We start from the raw sequence: 18915 nt of genomic DNA, 5'->3' as shown, positions 1-18915 counted from the left end.
TCAAGCAAAAAATTTCTAGATATGTTCATTATGACACCTCTACAATTGCATAGGTTCGTAACAACTATACATTGTTTCGTGACCAACAAATGATGTTATTTTATTTTAATGTTTGATATTTAAGAATAATGAAGAATAGTAAATAACAATCAATTAAGTTGTTTATTGGTAAAGCTAGATTTTCTTGTGTAATGAGTTGGTGATAGAATGATATATGATGATTTGTCAATGCTAATATGGAAGGCTTTGTGTAACTTTTATTGGTTGAGATGATCAAACATTCATGAAGTGCATGTACCTAAGGAAGTGTGATACATTTTGACTTTCTTGTCAAATCATTGCATGATTGGATCCTAATGTTGGTGCAATATGGAGACCAACTAAAATTCATTTGGAATTATTCTACAGAGAGAATTTAAACTTTAAATTTGAAGTTAATGTTGTGGAAAAGTACTATTTGATGTAATGTATTAATATCATCTCATGCTCAAAAAAGAAAAGATAGAAAAGTAAAGATCATATGTGTAGTAGTACTAGATTTTGAACCAAGTTGTCTGGCTCACAAAAGTAAACTATCTAAATATGAATATATATTATATGTGCTTAATTGTGTATTTACTATATATTTATAGTGATATTCATCATGGGTCATGTTACTTGTTATTAGCTAAAAATTGTAGCAAGGAAATACCTTAACTAGGTAGGTTTTATGAAATATTATTTATAAAATCCTTTAACAATGTGATACTTTAGCTAGTATTTAAATTCCTCCAACAAGAATACTCCTAAAAGGGTAAGCTCCTAAAAAGGCTAGAGTTAAATTCCTTGATCAGGTGGCTCCTAATAGAGTATGTCATTAATAGGATTTATTGTAACATCTTAACCAAGATAAGATCCTCATAAGTGGGTAAGTGCACAACAATGAGTCTCAATTTCATGGAAGTTTGTTTCATAGAATTAGACTTCTTCATAATTGGGCACCTGACTTTTAAGAATCTGGTACCCATTATGGTTTGGGAGTGCAATCCATTTTCAAAAATGGGAGCCTAATTTTTGAATATGGATCAGGCTCTCCAACCATAATGGGTACATGATTTTAAAAATTGGGTTCTCGATTTTTATAAACTTAAATCCCATTTTTGGGGGGCATTTTTTTGTCATTTGTGTTGGTGATAATGACTTTTGAAGATGGGAGCGCAATTTTAGACATCTTACCGACCCTTGCCCCAACTGATTTTTTCACTCTTCCAAGTATTTTAATTTTTTATATTTTATTTTATTTTATTTTATTTTATTGTTTTTAGTTTTGTGCTTTAAAATTTGGTCAATTTTTTTTTTCCATGATTTTTAGTTTTATATCAATAATTGTAGATTTGTATTGTACATACTTTAAACATTGTTTTCTTTGGAAAGTTTAGTATATAAAAGTGTAGAATAGGTAAACTATAAAAAAAAACATAAATCATAGTTTAAACTGATACTAAAAACATAAACTATAGGTTCAATTTCAATTAAAAAGGATAAAATTTAAATAGAAAACATAAACATTAGTGTTAGGTAAAATCTAATAAAAATAATACACTAATTAAAAAATTAGGCAAATAAATTAAAAATAAATCTCATCACACAATAGAAATCTAAATTTGAAAATTGTAAACTTAGAAAAACTAAAAAATGTTAAATTTTACATTCATATCATGTTGTCCTCTAGCTCCTCCATATTAGTTTAAACACTAAAAACTTTAAGTTGATGTAAATCCATACCCTCAACTTAACCCTACTCTATTTAAACCCTAAATAAATAAAATAACATTTTAAAATAGTAAATGGTGATTATAAATGTAAACAACTTGTGCTAACTCTAAATACTGAAGCATAGTTGTCAACAACAAACCATAATCCTATCCCTAATTACAAATGTTAAAATTGTATTTTAAATATTAAACCATAACCCTAATAGTAAATGATAGATCATAATATTAAATGTAAGCCTAACCCAAGATCCTAAATGCTAAATTGTCTAAATGGAAAAATTATAATAAAAAATGTAAATACAGGTTTCTTGACTTTGGTTTCAATAAATTAACAATGACATATATCTGATCTCAATTATAAAGTAATTGTGTCTATACATATAGAATGTTTATAATACACTTGAATCATTAAAATGCTAACTTGAGAAATCCTAAAAGATGAAGCAACAAGTTGTTCTTGACAACAAGAATATCTCATTTATAAATAAAAATAGAAGCAATGATATGAATGATTCATTAACAAATTCACGAAACTATGTAGATGAAGAGATCATATTAGATTAGCCACAAAGTGCCCATTAAGACTTGAAATAGGAGAAAATATTGAAATAAGTTGCACAAGATTCTTTGTAATGTCCCCATTTTAGCAGTTGACCAAGTGTGTGTGTGTTAGCCTTGTTCTACATGGTCCCAAGGGCTAGCAAAGGGTTTAATGGGATCCTGGAGTGCTTTGGCATAGTCGTTTCCAGTTTGGGCCAAAACAAAGTTGATTTACTCAGTTTCAGGCATACTTACTATTTTTAGTAAGTCAGCAGGACACAGTGCAAGTCAATTTTGGTGATTGGATTTGATACTCCTCGGTGAGAGCTTTCCGATGAGCTATCACTCGCATTATTCGGAATCTGATTGCTAATACATTTTAATGCCTGAAGTTTTATTAAAGTAACATCTAATTTAATTGTAAAATATTAAAGTGTTACTTTAATATTTATTTTATGGGGATGTGTACCCAAGGGAGACATATGGGGTATTTTAATATATATTTTATATATTACACATCTTTTATCCCAAAATTGCCCATATGAGTTGAGCGGACCCTTGGAAATAGAATAAAAGGAAGCATTTGTGGCTTCATTAGTCAGGTTGAATATGAGAAGAAATTGGTGTGTGAGTTGCAGTTCCGTTCTTGGCATTTGAGGACGGTTATCCTATCTTGTAACATTCTATACATCATTCCCTTCGGGTTTGGCCTTTGGAATTCTTTATTGTCGGCTTCATTATCAAGCAGTTTAGTTGCATTTCCAGCTACAGGTAGATTTGGTATTTTGCTCATATCTTCTTCACTACTTGTCCGATGCTTATGCCGCTTTGAGGGAATGATATTACAAAGGTAGTGGACTGATTGAAGGACAAAATACTGTAGCAGCAAGTTTGAAGGCATGGGTTGGAGTATTATGTCAATAATGCTGAAATAATTAGTGAGTTGATAAATCTACCATGTATTTGGTTTTATGAATTCTGAAAATAACATTTTATTGGCAGCAGTTCATTTCCACTTTGCATATTATTGTAGTTTCTTTCTTGTTTATGTTGTATGATACCAATTCCATGCACAAAACACAACAAACAAATAAACGTTTGATTTCTAGAGTTATAAGGGGTTTAAAACATTAAACGAAGAAATAAGAGGTTGAATGCAAATTGTTTTACATAATTCCTTTCAGCAATTTGGTTTAGTTTTTGGGACATTCAGGGGTGCCCATTACATTCTTCTAAAGATTCCTTCCACCAAGTCATAGATGCAAACAATGTACAACAGAGTTTCAACAACCAATTTTAGTTTGGGTAACAAATTTATGACCAAATTCTTGATAAAGTTAAATAATAAAATATTTTGAATTGTAATAAATATGTAATGAAAAGGAATCTAAAGTTCTTATCTTTCATTTTTTTTAAATTTCTAACACTATATTTCTTCATAGTGTCTAATTCTTCATCCATGGGAACAAAAACTTTAGGATCTTGTCAACTTTGAAGTATTTCTTTTGCCAACTAATTTTTATCAAAATTAATGAAAACATGGCTCCAAATGCTATTATGTATGACAAGCCCATTGATATCTTGTACCATGAATATGTACTAGATATATATTCTTTTCTCACAAAAGCTGGTAGAAGAGGAGCAAATTGTGGGAAAGAATAATTTTTGAGTAGGGGACATCCCCATAAATGTGGATTGCCTGAATCAGAGGATTCTCCAAATGTGCAAATATGTTGACTCTATGGTATAATTCCTGATAGATTGTTGTTTTACAAATTTAGTGAACCCAAGGAGTCCAAAAATTCAATCTCTATAGTCATTTTTCCTAAAAGATCTAATGACTCAAGTTGCCTCATTTCTCCAAAACTATTTGGAATTGTCTCATTTAAGTTGTTCATTGAAAGGTTTAGAAGCCTCAACACCTTCAATTTTCCAAAATTAGAGTCAACTACACCCTCTAGTTTATTGTTTGAAAAATCTATAGATGTAAGAGTGGAGAGAATATCATATCCAATCCATTTCTATAAGCAGCATCAAAAAAGAAAATTAAAAACCATTTTGACTTTCTCTAGACATTGCTTGCAATGATGCAATTGTGTGAGGAATTGAAGATGAGATGTGATTCGAAGAAAGAAGCAAGATTCGGAGGCTTCTTAATTGACCAATCTCTCAGGGAATACTTCCTCTATATTTGTTCTCCTCCATCACCAATACTCTCAACTCAGAAAGATTTGTAATTACCTTGAGTATTTCACCTCCAAATAAATTATTTACAATGTCAAGAACTTGTAGCTGTGAACAATTTACTATGGAGGGGGGCAATGATCCATTCAATTTTTAACCATGAAAATTTAATGAATATGGATCATTCAACTTAGTTAACTCACTTGGTAAGCTTCCCTCCAAATAGTTCTTTGCCGATTTCATGACAATGAGCAAAGAACAATTGAACAAGCCCACATGGATTGCTTAGGCTAAGGATTTGTGAGCTGAGACAATTTTCCCAAGCGTGAAGGAAAATTGCCACTAGGAAAATTGTCATTGAGAAGTAAAAATATCATTTTGGGTGACCAAATTGGTGGAATGTGACCACTTAGTACATTTCTAGACACATCTAATGTTCGTAGTTTCATCCACGTTGAAGTATTTGAAAATACATTTCCTTCAAGATAATTTCCTGAAAGATTTAGATATCTTAATAGAGTATTGGTTTCCCATAACCAAGAAGGAATTTCTCTCACAAGACCTATGTTCACTAATTTTAGACTATTAAGTGAGAATTGAGTTGATATCCAATGTGGGATTTCATCACCCATCATAGACGACATTTAAACTAGATCACTTATAGTCTATTTGGCTGAGAGAAAATAAATATGGGAAGAGGAATAGTTATTCTAGAATAGAATGGGGTTACATATTCCTATTCTCTGTTTTGTTCAGCCAGAATTTGAGGGGAATTCACGGATGCAAAAATTTATTGTTTTTAAAATAAATAAAACTGGAATAGGAATACATATTTCAATTCTAGCTATGCAAATGCTCATTTTTGAGCCAAAATTGGAATATGTATTCCTATTTTATTCCTATTCCAAATCCTATTTGGTGCATCCAAATAGAGAATTCAAAATTTTAAGAATTTACATATGTCTATTCCACTTGTATTCTGGCTGCCAAACAGACTTTTAGCTAAAATGATGGCATCCAGGTTTTGGAAATATTTAGGATGCAATCGGATAAATGCAACATGTCTAGGCTGGTAAGTTTGTGAAAGAAAGCTTCCAAAATTGACTGGTTATCGCTTGGTGACAGAGATAGGACAACAAAAGAAGCCGAAAGTGATGAGGAAGCGATGGTTTCATTGAAATTATTGCCATAAACTGATAAAATGAAGGGGGAATGCTCCCACTTAGTTGGTTGCTCCCAAGAGATAAGAAATTGAGTAATGAAGCTTGGAATCCTACTAGTCAGTAGATATCCGCCCAGGACTAACTCACTCAACAAAGTCAGGCTTCCAAGAGAAATAGTTATGTTCCCACTTGTTAAAGCCACAAGTTTCATACAAGTGTTGATCGATTCAGACTTTAAAAAATCATAAATTATCTGAATGGGAAATCCCCGTTCATGTTGACAGTGGAAGAAATCATAAAAGAGGTGAGATCCATATTAATTTTTTTTCATTAAGAAATCATTTCCAATAGTTTTTGAGAAGCCAGCTCTTTTGCTGATTCCACTCCCAACTTTGGTGTACTGGCGGAGTAGTTAAGTTTTTAGCAAGATAATATTGTAAAAGATCATACTTTAAAAGGATCAATAAGGATAGACCATGTTGCCTTGTTGGGAATTTCAATATTTATGATGAATTCTCAAAAACAGTACAATAAACATGTTAGGTTAATGTAGAGGAGTAGGGCCATAAAATATATTTATGAATGCTACATTTTATGGCTTTTTTTTGGGTCCTCTTCCTTCTCATTGTAAATATATTAAGGATTTCTTTATTTCTCAAAGTAAAATTGTAATTTCTCTATGAAAGTCACATAGTGATGGGGCTGATCCTAAGAGGCAAGAGCCAAACTCTTGTAAAAAATAAAAAGACACGTTAGAACTTTGGGAATAATTTATGAATGATAGGGTTATTATTTATTTCAAAAGGTTAAATGGCTTTGAACTAGAGGAAATAAAGGAGTTCTTCAAAAGGATGGAAGGAGTATAATGTTACAATGTATAGTGTTTTTTTTTCTCTCAAACCTTATTTCATATTAGAAATTTCTAGTCTTCCATGTGAAGAGTTTACATTTCTTCAAGGAGAGAAAGGTTATAAAGGAGGCTCTGGAAAAGTTCTGTAAGAATGATGTTGAAATGAAAACACTTTTCAAGGTAGGTAACATTTTCTCAAATAAATAGATTAATGCCCATCTAGATGCATGTTCTAAGTTGTATTGAGGTATACTTTACTTTAGATAGGAGGAAAAAAAGAGTTCACTACTTTAATTTTGTCTTCCTCAACAACTTCCAATATGGTGACAAAATTTCATTTCCATACAAGGAATTGTGAAATCATTAAATGCAAGTGTTGTTCATGATAAGAAAACCTAAACTTTCACGATACCTTGTGAGGAGCTTATTCTCCTATTTATGGAGTATTGCAAGGTTGGAATTCCTAAGCCTAGCTCCAAACTAAAATAAGAGGGGAGCACTAGGAAAAAATATAAGAATTAAAATAATGTTGTTGAAAGTGATGATTCTGTAATGGTGATAGGGGATGAGGAAGAAACCAAATCAGTGAACATCTAGAATGACAAAGATTTAATCAACCCTTCGGAAGAAAATTTAGATGGGATGGATAATACCCTTCAAGAGGAAGTGAAATCTTGGAAGAGAATGGAGTGTAGCTATAACACTCCTATGACCAGATTAAGAAAATTGTGGGAAAAAATAATATTTTCTTGAAATAAAATGATAACATACCCCTCTTATCCAATCACAAGAATATGAAAGGAAAAGGGAAGAAGGAAGAAGAAGTTATTCAACCAAAAATTGATCTAGAGAGAAAAGTTAAAGAGAAAGAGGATGTGGCTAGGGTGTCTAGGAAAAGAGCTAATAAAAAGCTAAATATGAACATTGGTACTAAGGATCTGAAGACTACTGATTTCCACTTCATAACAAGAAGAGCTAGCTTACCAAAGTCCTCAAGGAGATTGTTTAGTCCTCTATTTTTTCTTCTTCTTTTTTCCTCTGTGTGTGTTTAGGTCTAGTCTTTTGCTTATTTTAGATTTTGGATACTACTTTTTATGTAGAACCTTTTCTTTTCAACATAGTTATAATTGTACTTTATATAAACCTACCAATGTCATGCTAACAACCAGAAGAAAGCCTTAAAATCATATGGGGCTACCCGTAACATAAATTGTGTGCATAAGAATCTTCACATTCTTTATTCTTCGCCTCATATGACCTTCAAATATTATCTCATTTCTAACTAATCATATATATGAACGCACATAAATGAATTTCATAACATGATCCAACTATCTTGATAGATTACATAAAGAATAATTTGAAAGGTTTATATAATATCTAAATAATAGGTTACTATGTATATCCATTAGTATACAAATTTAATAAGTTGAGACATAGATTGAACTATTTTAAAAGAGATTGTTTGTTCTTTGTTTGTAGAGTTCTCTTATGTTAAGAGATAGAAAAATTTAAAGTCAAGTCTTTCAAATATGATTTTTTTTTTAATTAATTTATTTTTCCATACATTTCAATTGTATAACTTTTAAAAGAAAAAATCTGTAATATTGTACCTGAACAATCAAAGTCTATTTCTTAAGTCATAAACTAGTATAGATATCTTAAATAAATCTATCTAAAGAAATGCCAATAGATATTCACTACAAAATAATTATAATTTATTTTATTACATCCAAAATTATTATATTTGCTTTGTCTCTATTTATTTAGATTTTTACTAACTTATACTTTTAATTTTAATTTATAAAAAATGGATGATTTATATCTCTGAATATTATAATTTAAAAATATATTTTATATGGTATTTATTAAATTATTTTTAAAGTATACTTTATTTATAATATGATTTAAACTTTTGACAGGTAAATGGTTGTCAAATTTATCCTATAAGAATAAAAATTAACATTACACGCTCACACCATCCCACTCCACCCATTTGCCATTGTAGAATGCCTATCGGCAATAAAGAAGAATAAAAGTTAACATTAACACACTCACACCATCCCACTCCACCCATTCTGCCATTGTAGAATGCCTATCGGCATTAACAAACATGTGTATTCAAGAAACAATAGGTATAGGTATTTCACAATTTAATTTATAAAATAAAGCCATGACATGAAAATATCATGTATTTCAACATGTACTTTTTTTAATCCAAAATTAAACCATAAAAACATCAAAGCAACTTAATTTAATTCTTATTAAACTTTATAAAACATAAAACTAAGCATATAGTATAAATAGTTTTAGAAAAATGTAATGGCCAATAACATCATATATTCTTTTATTATAACATATTGTGTAAAGTACATATTGGTTTAAACTACCGAAAATTTCAATTAAAGAATGAACCTAACTTTCCCAATTATAATTTAATTGTGTGTATAAATATAGAATATTTAAAATATAATCGAAGCATTAAATTGCCAACCTGAGAAATCGTAAAAGGATGAAGGTAGTAAAATATGACTATTGTACTGAAGCTAAATGTAATTGTATAACATTAAAATAGAACAAGTAATATGGCTGACAACTTAAGATAATAACACAAGTTCTAAAAAAGAATTGCTATAATGAACTATAGTAAAGAATACATGTCTTGTGATAAGATGAAGTTCTATAGGTAAGATATAAGTGTTATTACAAAACCATTAATGATGAAGAAGTGAGAAGAAGTGATAAGCTATTCTTGGCAACAAGAATATCTCATTTATAAATAAAAATAGAAGCAACCATATAAAAGATTCATTAACATAGCCACTGTGTAGTTGGAAGATGATCCGATTAGATTAGCTCCAAGGTGCCCATAGAGACTTGAAATAAGAGAACATGTAGAAATAAGCTCTAAGATTTGATAAAAATTTGAATGGAGAGAATATGCAGCATTAAAGCCCATCAAAATAATGGATTCCTTCCACCAAGTCATAAATGCAAAAAATCTATAGCACAGTTGCAAGAGCATGTTATAATTTTTCTAACAAATTTAATACCAGATTCCTGATAAAATTTAACATTTTAATAATTTGAATTATAATAAATTTATAAAAAAAAAGAAGCTAAAGTTCTTACCTTTCATTTTTCAATGATTTGTAACTCTATACTTCTTCATAGTGTCAAATTCTTCATCCATGGGAACAAAAACTTTAAAATTTTTTCCATTTTGTTAAAATATGTCCTTTGCCAATTAGGTCTTAGCAAAACTAATGACAATGTTCCTCCAAATGCTACTCCATATGACAATCATATCGATATCTTGTACCATGACTACTTAGTAGTTCTAATTTCTTTTCTCACTAGACTTTGTGGAGGAGGAGCAAATTGTGGCCAAGAACAATTTTTGGGTAGGGGACATCCCCATAAATGTAGATTGCTTGAGTAAGAGGATTCTCCAAATGTGAAAATATGTTGACCCTATGGTATACATCCTGAAAGATTGTTGTTTGAAAAATTTAGTGAACCCAAGGAGTCCACAAATTCAAGCTCTGTAGGAATTTTTCATAAAAAATTATTTCTTGAAAGATCTAATGACTCTAATTGCCTCATTTTTCCAAAACTATTTGGGATGGTGCCATTCAAATGGTTCATTGAAAGATTTAGAAGCCCCAACCCTTTCAAATTTCCAAAATTATGATCAACTTCACCCTTCAATTCATTGTTTGATAAATCTATGGATGTGAGAGTAGAAAGAATATATAGATAATGTTGCTCTTTGCCTTTTAAACTCATATCTAATCCATCTCTATAATTATGGCTAGCATCAGAAGAAGACAATACAAAACCATTCTGACTTTTTCTAGACGTTGCTTGCAATAATACAATTGTGTGGAGAATTGAACCTGAGATGTGATTTGAAGAAAGAAGCAAGATTTGTAGGTTTCTTAATAGTCCAATCTTTAAAGGAATAGAGCCTTTAAATTTGTCCTCCTTCATCACCAATACTCTCAACTCTGAAAGATTTGTAATAACCTTGGGTATTTCACCTCTAAATAAATTATTCCCAATATCAAGAACTTGCAATTAAAACAATTAACTATGGAGTGGGGCAATGACCCATTTAATTTATTAACATGAACATTCAATGACTATAGGTTACTCAACTTACTTAACTCATATGGTAAGCTTCCCTCCAAATGGTTATTTTCCAAGTTCATGACACTGAGGCAATAACAAGCTCATAGGGATCACTCTGGTTAAGGAGTTGTTTGGAAGATTTAATACTCTGAGTTGAGATAATTCTCCCAATCCTGAAGGAATATTGTCACTAAGGAAATTATAATTGAGAAGTAATAATTCAATCTTGGGCGACCAAACTAGTGGGATGTGGCCACTAAGTGCATTTCTAGACACATCTAATACTCTAAGTTTCATTAACATTGAAGTATTTGAAAATAGATTTCCTTCAAGTGAATTTCTTGAAAGATTTAGATATGTTAGTGTAATAGGCCCAAAGAATGTTAAATTGGGAATGCACACACACACTACAAATTTAATAAAATAAAAAGAGAATATATACAACCTAAAAACTATTTGGGTAGTTGAGAAAACTATATTAATTGTTACATAATCAAACTGGTGGAAAACTAGATCTTAAACTAAAGATATCCTGAATGATTAGTCAGCATTCCCCCCTAATATGAAGGGATATTTTTCATGCCATGTAGCATTCAAAATTTTTCAAATTTAACAAATCCCAGTGGTTTAGTAAAAATATCAGCAATTTGTTCTTCAGTGGAACATTGTTTCAGCTATATAGTTTTTGCTTTGACATGATATCAAATCAAGTGATATTTGGTATTGATATGCTTGGTTCGATCATGAAATTTAGGATTCTTTGCCATTTTTATTGCATAAGTATTATCAACAAATAAAGTTGTTGAAGTTGTCTGTTTCTCCTGCAAGTCATCAAGAATTGATCTACCAATTTTCTTGACAAAGAGAGTTGCATCATCTAGACTAAAATGATTATAGTCTAATTTGAGAAGGTGCTTAGTTAATTTTTCATACCAAGCACATGGTGCTTGCTTCAAACCATACAAATATTTTACCAATTTACATACCTTTTGTTCCTGGCCTTTGATAACAAAACCTTCAAGTTGCAGCATATAGACATCTTCCTTCAAATCTCCATTTGAAAAGGTTGTTTTGACATCCATATGATGTATATGCCATCCTTTTTGTTCTGCCAAAGAAAACAATGCTCAAATAGTTCCCTACTTGGCTGTAGGAGCAAAAGTTTTAGTGTAGTCAACACCTTCTATCTGAGCATATCCTTTTGCTACAAGTCTTGCTTTGTGTTTATCAAGTGAACCATTAGCTTTATATTTTTTCTTATATAACCACTTGTATCCAATAGGTTTGGCTCCAATTGGAGGATCCACTAGCCTCCAAGTTCCATTTTTTACGAGAGCATCATATTCCCTTTGCATTGCACTTCTCCATGCATCACTTTTTATTACTTCTTGAAATGAAGAAGGTTCATCAACAATAGAAAAATTTAATTCAAAATCTTCATACCTTTGAGGAATTTTCTTGGTCCGCATTGATCTACGGATTGATTGCTCTAATGTTTTATCAACCTCTAGAGCCTTTGAATTAGATTCTTCACAAGTTGGTTCACATTCTTGTGCAACAGGTTCTTCACAAATGATTTTTATTTTTTTGGAATTTTTGTCTTCTCTTTCAACAAGTTCTTCACAAATTTTTTCAGATTCTAGAACTATTTTAGAATTGTTGTCTTCTCTTTCAGCAGGTTCTTCATTCTTTGTAACTTCCAAAGATTGACCTAGAAAGAGAATCCCCCCTTCAAGAGTTGGAAGTTCATTATCCCATTCATGATACAATTTTTTTGATTGAAATCTATCAAGATGAGAAAGTTGTTTGTCAATACTATGCGCATCTTTGTCAAATTCAAGAAATATAACATCTCTAGAAATAATGAATTTTTTATTCTCCTCATCATATAGATGGTAATCTTTGGAAGTAGTAGAATATCCCAAAAAAAATGCACTTTCTACTCCTAGCTTCCAATTTATTTCTCAACTGAGGAGGAATTAAAGCATAACATGTGCAACCAAAAACCCTAAAATGCTTGACACTTGGAAGATAGCCATGCCACATTTCATGGGAGTTTTACTTTGTAGTGCAGGAAAGGGACTTCTATTCTTTATGTAGATAGCATAGAGAACCATTCTATTTTGGGTTATATGGAACGATTTTCTGATGCTTAATACCATTTTCTTGCAAATATTTTTCAAAATCTTTAGAAGTGTACTCACCACCATTATCACTTCTTAAGGTTGCAATATTGAGCTGAGTCTCATTTTTAATCCACAAATGGAAATTTTTGAAGGTATCAAAAGCTTGAGATTTCTCTTTTAATAAATAAACACAACACATCCTGGTATAGTCATCAATAAAAGTCATTATATATATTTTTCCTTTTGCTGATGGAAAAGGCATAGGCCCACACAAATATGTATGAATGAGACCTAGCTTTCTAGAAGTTCTAAACATAAAATCATGAAAAGGTTGTTTACTGTGTTTTCCTAAAATACAAGCATCACATTGAGAAATTTGTTTTGGGATAGTGGGAAGTCCTAAAACTCCATTTTGTTTCATAATTCTAAGACTATCATAGTTAACGTGACCAAATCTTGCATGCCATAACAAGCTGGAAGAAATATTACCACCATACTATGAGAAATTTGCATAATTCTAAGAACTTGATGAAGTACCTTTCAAATATAAAAGTTTTTCATCTTCAACTCTATTCATTACAATCACATGATCATTATCTCTTATAATCTCAATAATACCATCAAACATATGTATTGAATGACCTTGCTATCTAATATGCACAAGTGATATTAAATTTCTCTTCAATTGTGGAAGATATAGAACATTAGAAAGTATGTAATCAGCAAGACCTGAAAATTTAATTCTAATAGACCCAATGCCTAAAGGTTTTAACTTATATTTGTCAGAAAAATATACTACTCCATCCACATTATCATTGAATGTCTCAAAAAAATCTATTATAAAAGTCATATGACATGTGGCTCCAGTATCTAACAACCAAGTATCATTCAAACTAGAATTTGAAGTACTCTAAACTTCTTCAATCCCAACATTGCAATGTGCTATAACATAATGTGCAAATTCAGGAGGGTTACCTCTTTCTAGTGGCTTCTCCTTCTTGTCACAAATCTTCTCCCATGGAGTTCGACAAAGATTGGCACTATGACCCATTTTTCCACATCTATAGCATTGTATAGATTGCCTCTCTTTTTGTTGATAATCCCTATGCTGGTGTTGTGGCGAAGAATATTGTCTATCACCTTGATAATTTTTATTCCCCTTGCCTCTAGATTGTCTTCTTCCATGACCTCTATTGCTACTGTCATGTCTAGAAGGCTCATCTTTGGATGTTTGCCCCTGTTGTTTTTGTGCAAGACACAAAGTCTCCGCATTTGAAAGTGATTCCTTTTCTCCAAATGCTTTTTCCCTCTCTGCAATCTTCTCCACAAGTTTTTCAAATGTTATATCTTTCATCTTTTCACTAGCTTGAAGAGATTCAAGATAGTGTGAATAGTTAGGATAAAGAGCTTTAATAAAAGCAATGAGTTGTAGATCTACTTTTACACCCATGGCTTCATATGATGAAATAAAGCCCTAATTTCAGAGGCTAACTTCATTGGATCATTATCTTTCATTTCTAAGTTGAATAACTTCATTAATAATTGAAGATTTCAAGTTCTGAATGAGAATCATATAGATCTTTGAGTTTCTTTAATGCTCCAAATGCACTCATACAAGAGATTATATGTCTACTTACCTTTTCAGTAATGGAGGCAGGAATGAGAGCATAAGCCTTTTTTTCTTTACCCTTCTAGATAACAAGTTCCTTTTCATCTGTAGGCTGCTTCGGCTCTTCATCTTCATCTTTGCTTTCACAAACCTCATCACACAAATCATTAAAAATAAGAGTATTTTTAACTTTTCAAAACCATTCATGATAATTCTCTTTTCCAGAAAGAACTATTCCAACAATTGAAATTAAAGAATGCATTGGAATCACAATTCAATCTAAATTCCTTTTCTCCAACAACTTGGCTCTAATACCACTGTAATAGGCCCAAAGAATGTTAAGTTGGGAATGCACACACGCGCTACAAATTTATTAAAATTACAAGAGAATATATACAGCCTAAATCATTACACAATCAAACTGCTGGAAAACTACATCTTAAACTAAAGATATCCTGAATGATTAAAAGAATGTTAAATTGGGAATGCACACACATGCTACAAATTTATTAAAATTACAAGAGAATATATACAACCTAAAAACTGTTCGGACAGTTGAAAAAACTATATTAATCGTTACACAATCAAACTGCCAAAAAACTACATCTTAAACTAAAGATATCCCGAATGATTAGTTAGCAGTCAGTAGAGGATTGGTTTCCCATAACCAAGAAGGGATTTCTCCTACAAGACTCGTGTTCGCTAAGTCTAGCCAGTTAAGCGAGAATTGAGTTTAAATCTGAAGTGGGATTTCATCGCCAATCGCACATGAGGTTACAACTGGTTCTCTTAGCTGAAAGGATGGAATCCAGGTTTTGGAAATATTTAGAACACAGTCGTATAAATCCAAACTGTCTAGTCTGGTAAGGTTGTGAAAGAAAATTTCTGAAACTGACTGGTTATGGCTTAGTGACAGTGATAGGACAACCAATGAAGATGGAAGTGATGAGGAAGTCACGGCTTCATTGAAACGATTGTGAGCAGCATACAACTGAGTGAGGGATGACAACTGAGAAAATGAAGGGGGAATGGTTCCTCTCAATTGGTTCTCATCAAGCCCTAGATAATCAAGAGAAGAAATGTTACCGATAGAAGCGGGGATAAAGGCCCAGGTCAGCTAAAGAAGAAAGGTTTCCTAGGCAGGAAGGTATGCTTCCACTCAATTCATTATTTACAAGATCAAGGTATGTAAGGCGGGTGAGAAAACAAATGGAAGAGGGAATTGTATCACTCAATTTATTGGAGAATAATTCTAAATGTGTAAGAAAAGTGAGATTTCTCAAGACCTCCTATACCGCCTTGTACTCCTCTGCCTATGATCGTGAGTGATGTGAGGAAATGAAGTTTGCACAACATGGTCGGTGTGATTGTCGCCAACCCACAATGTGCAACAGTCTGTTCCATTCATCCACGAACTGAGAACATCATCACTGGACTCCGCTTTGAAGCGGAGGAGTGCTTGGGATTCACGGGAATGACAGCGGAATCGATGATGAGAAAGAGAAGGATGTGATGAGAGGAGGAAGACAATAATCACTGACATGAAAATGAAACAGAGCTTCTGTTGTAAAGACAGCCATTTTGGAATCGATCATCTTCGGTTGGGATGTTTTTAACTGCGAGCCCGGTTAATGAACTCTTTTATTTTTATCTATAAAATAAATTTACATGATTATTTTTGTGGAAGATGACTAGTTCTCCATGTAAACCATTAGGAATTCCAAGTTGCACACGACAAAAGTCATGCGAGGCAAAGGAAAAAAATATAGCATCATTCTTTATAACTTTTTTTTTCCTTAATATCGTTCCTTATGACTTTTCCTGACAAGTTAATGCTTAAATGGTCTCTGTAACTTATCTTCTCTTCGTTTGCTGACATTAAAATTTTAATTATATTGAATTTAGAATAAAAACAATAATAATGAAAGATCTGCTTTCCGCTGTTTACCCGAATTATTCGTATCGTAGATCACGCATCACTGAAACCCAAAACACACGCCACTTGAAATTTCCACACGTTATTTGATTGACTAACTTCATGGATGGCCGAAATGGAGAAAGAAACTACTTAATAAATTCCGCAATTGCATAGAAAAGTAGGTGTACAAGACTTCTTGGTTTTGGCAACTTAGAATTCCACAAATTACACTTGAGTGACTTAGAATATGGCTGTCCATTGCTGACACAAAAGTAGAAGTCAAGTTGGAAATGACAGACACAAACATTGTTTATTATAGTAGTCAATTCACAGTAAGTCATATTATTGATATGATTGTGATATAAGATTTAATTTTTACTTTTATCTTTAATATAATTCTCATTTCTTCTTAATTATATATTTTTAAACTTATTTCATTTATTTATTTTTATTTCAAGATGATTATTTATTTATTAAGTTAAATTTTAGGTATGACATTTAAGATTAAACTTAAGGTTTATATATTCTACCTTCAATACTAAGATTGAGATCTGCTCTCTAGGTGTATGTGTGTGTTTTTCTTTTTCTCTCTTTATTTTTTTATTTGTACTTTGATCATTTTTTTCATCTTTGAACTCTCTCATCATAATAATGAATCATGCAATATGATCCGTTGTTGAAACGATCCATACATAATCCTCCCAAAAGCATATTACCATCATTCTTTTCAACAATTTTGTCACTTAACTTTGTAATCATTTTTTATAAATCATTGCTAATTTTACATGATTAAATGCATTCAATTCTATTCTCAATAATTATCCAAAGTTTAGATTCTCTAACAATTTAGTAGATTCCCTTAAGATATTGTAAATTCTATATTTAGAAGCTACTTTGATATCACTGATTAAACACAATAAAGATTGAAACCACACTAATATTTAAGAATTTTAATGATTACTAATATTGAATTGATTATAATAATAGAAATTAAATATAGTATATATTAGTTGTATGTGTTATTTCTCTATAGATTCTATTTCTAATTGTTGGAATGTAAGAAGTAAATATACCATTTTAAGATAGTTTCAACCAATTTTTTATTTTGTTCAACCATTTCATTGCTACATTTTATCAAAATGTATGAATTATTTTCACAATTTCTTAAATTTTTTGATTAAAAAAGGAAGGATAAGGGTCATGAACCAAAGTAACAGCAATATCATACACCCTTTACTACTCAGGGCCATTACACCCAAGAAACAAAAAAGAGAACTTGCTCAAAACTCAAACAATTTCAAGCCCATGAGTTTTTAAAGTTAAATCATTAACTCCAATGTCTAGTGAACATCTATTTTGTTGTTATTATTTATTTCTACCGATATCTATAACAAACTTAACATATATTCTTCATAGCATAGTTTTCTTTGCTCATTTATTTAAATTGTTATTTTTTAAATGTAGGGTTTAGACCTATGAAGCAACCAAACAAAGACATGAAGCCTACGATCTATTAACCAATGAAGGTCACCACGGAGATGTTTTAGCAACCTAATATAGAGACACTCATGTGTAAAACCTCTTTGGCTTAGACCTAAGAATCATAGGGTATCCACATTGCCAAAATTGCCTACGCTACGATCCTAATCTCATCTCTTTTGATGTCAAAGCCTTACACTCAACAAGACTTGATCCTTGGTGGGATTATTGAAAACCTTTGAACTTCACCAATAGACATAGGGCCTATTGAAAAATTGTTATTTTTTAAAGAGTTCAATTATTTTTAATGTTAATTACATTATTTTATTATTTTGAAGTATTCTTTGTAATGAACTTGTCTTATAAATAAATTAATTATATAATAGAATAAACTATATTTCCTATTGTTATAAATATACTTTTAAGGGATGTGTATACACATACAGCCTTCTTTCTAGATGATTTCATTAGGTCGCAAAATAAATGACACAAAATAAAGTATTTTGACTTCTAAATTTAAACTTGTTGATGTAAAGTTAAGTATTTCGATATCTAAGACTAAAACATATAGAAATGAGAAGAATAGGATGTCATTAAATTATCACATGAGTACGTTTGAACAAAAATATGGTAGATCAATGTTCCATAGAAATTTTATTTATCAAAGTTATTATCTCCATGTACTACTACAAATGCAATTACAAACTAGTGGAATTTAAGTAATTTTGGAAATTCTCATTTTTGGCATTTTTTAAAATTTTAGCTTAAAAAAGGACTTGTACATATTATCTAACATCACCATTTAATATTCTTTTGAACTTTCAGGAATTATATGCACAGAAATCTCATTCCTGTAGTGCTTCTTTAAGAACAAGAATAAAATAAAATTCTTGGGAAGCTCAACCCATTTCCTCTTTTTCCCCATTCACCATAGTAGAAATAATTTTTGTTGATGAAGGTTTCTCCCCTTAATACTACAACACTCAATAGAAATAGAGAAACAACATAATTCTTGCATAAATAGAAAATGAGCTTCTTATTATCTCCGAAAGTATAAAATTGTAGATCTTCAAAAATACAATATATAGAGCGACATGGGCACTTTCTTTACAATATTCTTCAAGATAGAGCCACAAACTAACACCTAGAATGCCCTAT

The 18915-nt window shown here is 31.1% G+C and overlaps 1 long non-coding RNA gene across 1 annotated transcript; it reads right to left on the bottom strand.

The window, feature by feature from the left end:
* Nucleotides 1–13507: 13507 nt before the first annotated feature.
* On the bottom strand, nucleotides 13508–16032 carry LOC149528547 (uncharacterized). The gene is made up of 2 exons (XR_016358673.1): nucleotides 14389–16032; nucleotides 13508–14069 (listed from the first exon to the last, which is right to left on the bottom strand). It is a non-coding gene; the product is annotated as an uncharacterized LOC149528547 (long non-coding RNA).
* Nucleotides 16033–18915: the final 2883 nt, after the last annotated feature.

Source organism: Cupressus sempervirens, chromosome 11, assembly GCF_028749045.1.
Source record: "Cupressus sempervirens isolate cs-2001-9-10 chromosome 11, ASM2874904v1, whole genome shotgun sequence".
Lineage (NCBI taxonomy): Eukaryota > Viridiplantae > Streptophyta > Pinopsida > Cupressales > Cupressaceae > Cupressus > Cupressus sempervirens.
The sequence above is the reverse complement of the archived record's forward strand: the minus strand, read 5'-3'. Positions and strand labels throughout refer to the sequence as shown.